Raw genomic sequence first — 5,942 nt, 5'->3', positions numbered from 1 at the left:
GCGGGATGCTTGTCCGCACTGTGCAATCATTGCAAACCGCATCTTGCACAGCCCACGTGGTCATTTTCTGCCGCTCGAGTAGATTTGTACTCGAGCGGCAGCTTTCTCAACGCGGACTGGTAGTTTCTCATCGCGAGCGTGCATGATCATACGCGACCACTCGCAATGAGAAACCTGACTTCCCCACATTGAGAATCTTGCCCGGTGGTTTATTTTCCACGCTCGTGATCGGCAACTTGATGTTGCTGATCGTGAACGAGGAAAAAGTCTCGCCGGGATGGTATTTTGCTCGCTTGCGCTCGCCAACTTAACGTTGAGGACCGCGAGCAATCAAAAAATGCCCACGACACTACGCTATCCGTTTCTGCACTGTGCTACATGCAATTTGAGTTGCGCATAGTGGCGCAAACTAAGCACGCTCAGCAAGCGTAGCATAGTCCTACGCCCAGGGTTAGTGACCACTATGGTGCTGGTACACTTGTTGTCGATGCAGCGGAGACATTTGTTTTTAACTATGCTCCTGTGGGCCTGTGCCGTATGGGTGCGGTGAACAGGTAACGGATTACTTCCAATTAGCCAGGACGTGCCCGGGGATTGTTCGTTTCTGGGACCTGGTCTTTATTGAAATCAATCAAATCACAGAGCTTGTACTTGTTCCTGACCTGCTACTGGGACTGATTGGGTACACTAAACATCCCCCCAAGGCTGTCGGACGCCTGATTGATATGGCGTTATTATTAGCTAGAAGGTGTATGGTGGTGTGTTGGCTCTGAGGCCCTACACCTATGATAGTACAGTGGACCAGGGATATGACCTCCTGCTGTACCCAGACGGAAAACTATAGTGAGTTACTTCCACCTCGCAATCGTCAACAGAATTTCTGGCCCTATATAAGAATAGGGTGGTGAACCCGGATGAACCTGACATGGACGCTGAAACTGAGGGGTGCCTATCTACATCCCCTCACCACTGAAGCCCATAGCAATAATCAGCCCGTACGGTCAGATCTCCACTACACTTTGCGCTCTGCTCTTTGTTATCAGGGGGCAGAGGGAGCTATATTGTGAATTGCTGTGTGAATCCGGGTACTGTAATTGGTTGATGGCACCTTCCTTGTATGCAGGCGTGGTACGATGATGCTTCTTTTTTCTTAACACAGGAATGTCGTGGATGTGCATGCTATGTCAATGTCTCAGGTTGAATATGTTCAAACTTAATAAAAACAATTAAAACAATGAGAATATGGATCCCTTCTCCCCCTTCTCTACCATCTGCGTAGATCATCTGTGGTTTAAAAGAGCACAAGCTCTATTCATTCTGGTATGAAGGACTGAAGCCAGCTTGCATGGGTAGTAAAACATGTTTGCAAAATGTGAATTTGGAAATTACCCCCCTTCTCTAGAAGTTTGACTATATAAGGTTGGAGAGAAATTGGCCTGTAATTGTCCTAGTCAGAGAAATCCTTGGCTGACTATTTAAAAAATCGTCTCACAAAAGTGTGCTTGAAATTATCGGGTACAAATCCACTGGTATGGTTAGCAAGCTACAATAACAAACCAGGGAGGGGAGAGGGTCAAAGGGACATTCAAATATTTAAAGACCACTCTTTGTTCAGGTCCCCAAATCAATACGTAATATAACAAAAGAACAACGGAGGGTCTAAGGCAACACTATGTGTGGCGGTATCCAGGACTCCAATACCTGTGGCCCATAAGGAGTCAGTGCCCTAGTCAACTAGGATAGCCTGAGACGTAGAGTACAAAATACCAAAGGGTCTGAGTGCATGAACTGCCGTGCATATAGTGCCAATTAACTCTATCCCAAAAGGTTCGTGAGTGGATCACCATCAAAATGAACTTCGTGATCAGTCCTATCATCTGGCTCTCCAATAACACGTGGATGGTCCCTTGATCATCGAGACCAGTAACCCACGGAGTTGTGCATAGAGCAAAGTTGAGTCCATAAGCACTTATGGACGGCTGATCATTGGTGGTTATTGACTAAGTGAAAATGCAGTGCAAACAAAAAAGTGGTGAATTTAAAATAGTGGAACGTCCTAAAAAATCTTTATTAGGCAACGGACACGTCCCCTAATTAAAAACAGAACAGTAGAGGCGACAGTAGAAACAAATATCTGTCGTTAGACAAGGCCAACATGTTAGGGCAAACAAGTGCCCCGGCTTTCATCAGGGCCTCTGTTCTTAGTGTAATGCTACTGCTTATAAACGTGGTGCGAAACAATATACCATAGGTTGGAATAAATACAACCTGCCGCAAACTGATCCCTGGTCGGTGGATGCACGAGCACATCCAGATTGACCGGGGACTGAGTCTTTGGGGGAGGCCTCCCCCAAAGACTCAGGCTTGAGTATTGAGGCACCGACGGACAGAGCAGGGCCTCGTGAAAACCTGAGCACGGTCCAGGTGAGGTGAGGTCCAGTTTTTTTAGGATATTCCACTCTATTTTGCATTCACCACTTTTTTGTTTGCACTGCATTTTCACTTAGTCAATAACCATCAATGATCAGCCGTCCATAAGTGCTTATGGACTCAACTTTGCTCTATGCACAACTCCGTGGGTTACTGGTCTCGATGATCAAGGGACCATTCACTTGTTATTGGAGAGCCAGATGAAAGGACTGATCACAAAGTTAATTTTGATGGTGATCCACTCACAAGCCTTTTGGGATCGAGTTAATTGGCACTATATGCATGGCAGTTCATGCACTCAGACCCTCTGTTATTTTGTACTCTACTTCTCAGGCTATCCACGTTGACTAGGCCACTGACTCCTTATGGGCCACAGGTATTGGAGTCCTGGATACCGCCACACATAGTGTTGCCTTAGACCCTCCGTTGTTCTTTTGTTATATTATGGTTAGCAATCTGAAAAGAGTCTGTAACGTGGTGCACTACATATAATATTTTGAAGATGGTGGATACATTGTAAATGAAAGCTATACCTATAACTTAAGAATTTTGAAAGTTTGTGTACTTTAAGCTAGCTTTGTATAGGGAAGAAAAGTTTTCTTAACTGTAACCAAGCTTTAACCTTAGTTTTTTAAATTGAAAAACACGTTATATTACCTGTCAAAGTACATAGACGTACATTCAACAACACAATTTATAATTCAATGATCTTTTTATTTTTAGGCCTTTCAGCCTTCTTTTTTAGCCTTAAAGCCAACACGTGTTTCGTCATCAAGGGGCATACCTCATGACTTCCTCAGGTGTGTATAATCAAAGGGTTTTCTCCTTAATCCCCGTTGTAATTCCCTCCTGGATAAAAAAAGTGTTAGAATCTTCACAAGCATTATCACTAAACGCAACCTCTTGCCTTTATCATGTATATTGTCAAATCGTCCAGTTATCACTAACAGGAGGAGTCCCCTCAAGTCAGAGAAATTCCCCTAATCACCCATCACATATTGGCTGTTCCTATCCACAGGTAGGAGCGAGTAAGCCCGGATCCCAGTGTTCTGGAGGAGAAGCCTGTTGCCAGTGGTGGTGACTGCTCTTCAAGCTCCAGTGCTCTCTGTGGCATACATTGCTCCCCATGGTTGGTGGCGCCTATTAGTTCCCACAGGGCTCCTGCTGCCCAGGAGGAGGCTCCTGTTGCTAGTGGTGGTGGGGACTGGACTTCAAGCTCCAGTCCTCTCTGCGGCATGAAGCTCCCCGGAGGTCCCAATTAGTTCCAGCTGGAGCTCCCGCTGCTCGGGACATACCTGGGCGCATGCCTGGGCAAAGACAGGGCCAAGAGCGGTCCCGACTGCGCCCATCCATGTCTGTTTGATGCTGGGCTGAGACCCCCTTTCATCTCCATCTTCATTACTTAACTAGCAGCCCGTCCCGACGTTGCCCAGGTATGAATTGCTGCGGGCCAGTAGTATATTGTTTTGTAGGATTTCGTTTTGATAGCATTTCTTATCTGTGACAGGCCTGTGAAACGCTCCGATTCACAGTGCACTGCTGATTCACTTAAGAGTGCGCGTTCAGTAGTGTGTGAACTCTAGTTTCCCTACTTTATTTTTCCTTGCAATATTATATAGCGTGAACTCGACAACATGGCATGAGCACAATTTACATTACAGAAGAACACATTCATTTGTGGTAGGCACGGGGAGACAACGCGATTTGCCTGGAATCACAGGATGTTGAGCTGATGCCGAGATTTGAACGTAGCTCCCAAGCTCTAAAGTTCGCAATTCTAGAACTTGTGGCGGGAGGTGTGTCTAAAAGTGTATGTTGGTGCTGGCCATCAATGAGAGAGGCCTGTGCATTTTTCAAATGGGTGGTGAAAAAATATGAGTATGTTGCTGGAGATGTGGGCCGCCGTGCCACCAATGTACTTACCGGGGAACGGTAAACATCCATTATTCCGCAACTTTCTTTCCGCATACCATCACTCCGCATACTTTCATTACGAAAGTACCATAACTCCGCAATGCCATTATAATGCATGGCATTACATTTTATATGCTTTTACCACGCATACATTTACAATGAAATTCGTTGTAAATGCATGAATGGTAAAAGCATGTTTTTTGTTTTAAATGTTTGGATAAGGTAAGTATGGGTATAGGGGTATATGTTTTGAGGTACTGAGGTATATGTTTTGGGGTGTTTGGGTATTTTAAGGGTTCAGATATAGCTTTGGGTTATGGGGTACAGGGGTAGTTTTAGGGTTTAGGGATAGGTATGGGTTTTGGGGTATTTGATATTTGATATTTATGGGTATTTGTAGAGCGCAGACTTACGCTCCGGAAGGAGCATCTTGGCGCTAAGTTAGCATGCAGCGAGTACGTAAGAGATGGTACGTAGTGAGGAGACTAACACTAGATAGCTGCCAATACAGAGATGTCTGATTGTTGGTAGACCCATGTCTTTAGGAGTTTTCTGAAAGTGCTCTCCTTGTCAGTTAATCTAAGAGTGACAGGTAGATTGTTCCATGCCCTAGCTGCCAGGACGGTGAAGGTTTTCCCACCCCTGGTTTTGTACTTAAATCTTGGAATGGTAATAAGATTTGTACCCGAGGATCTCAGACATCGCGAGGGGTTGTAGCGTATGAAGCGCTTTGCAAAGTAATGGGGCCCTAAGTTTTTCATAGTTTTGAAAACAGTGAGAAGAAGTTTAAAAAGAATCCTTTTGTGTAACGGTAGCCAGTGGAGAATGTTCAACGCCGTTGAAGCTGATGACCTTCTAGGAAGTCCCAACACCAATCTGGCAGCTGCATGTTGTATGCTCTGCAGCTTTTTAAGGGTGGACTTTTTCACTCCCGCCATTAAACCATTACAGTAGTCAAGTCGGGAGAGTATTAAAGCTACCGTGACTGATTTTCGCGCTGTAATGGGGAGGAAGTCAAAGAATTTTTTCAAGGACTTAATGAGTCCGAAACAACGTCCAGCAGTGATCCTGATGTGGTCATCGAAGGAAAGGGATGAATCGAATTGCACGCCCAGGTTCCGTGCTGAATGTACAGCGCTGGGTGGAGCCTCAGATCCTGTGGGCCACCAGTCCTTTGGGCAGAAGGATAGATCTTTACTCAGCGGTATGATTTCGGTCTTGGCACTATTGCATCTTAAATGATTATTGTTAAGCCACTGGAAGACATCGGAAAGACAATTTTGGAAATGCAGATTTGCGCTCGTACACTTTTTGTCAATCGTAACGACAAGTTGTGTGTCGTCAGCGTATGACGTGACGAGGATCCCATGGGATTCTATCACAGCGAGGAGGGGGGCCATATAGATGTTAAAAAAGAGAGGACTTAATATGGACCCCTGGGGCACTCCTGATGTTATAGGTTTCTTGCTGGATAGATAGGGACCCAAGGACACAGTTTGGGACCTATTCGATAGGAAAGATTTAACCCACGCCAAAGCTGTGTCTGTCACGCCGATCTCTCGCAGTCGGTTGATCAGGATGACATGCGAGATAGTGTT

This window comes from Lissotriton helveticus, chromosome 12 (genome assembly GCF_964261635.1).
Source record: "Lissotriton helveticus chromosome 12, aLisHel1.1, whole genome shotgun sequence".
NCBI classification, from domain to species: domain Eukaryota; kingdom Metazoa; phylum Chordata; class Amphibia; order Caudata; family Salamandridae; genus Lissotriton; species Lissotriton helveticus.
This window is presented reverse-complemented; position numbering follows the sequence as displayed.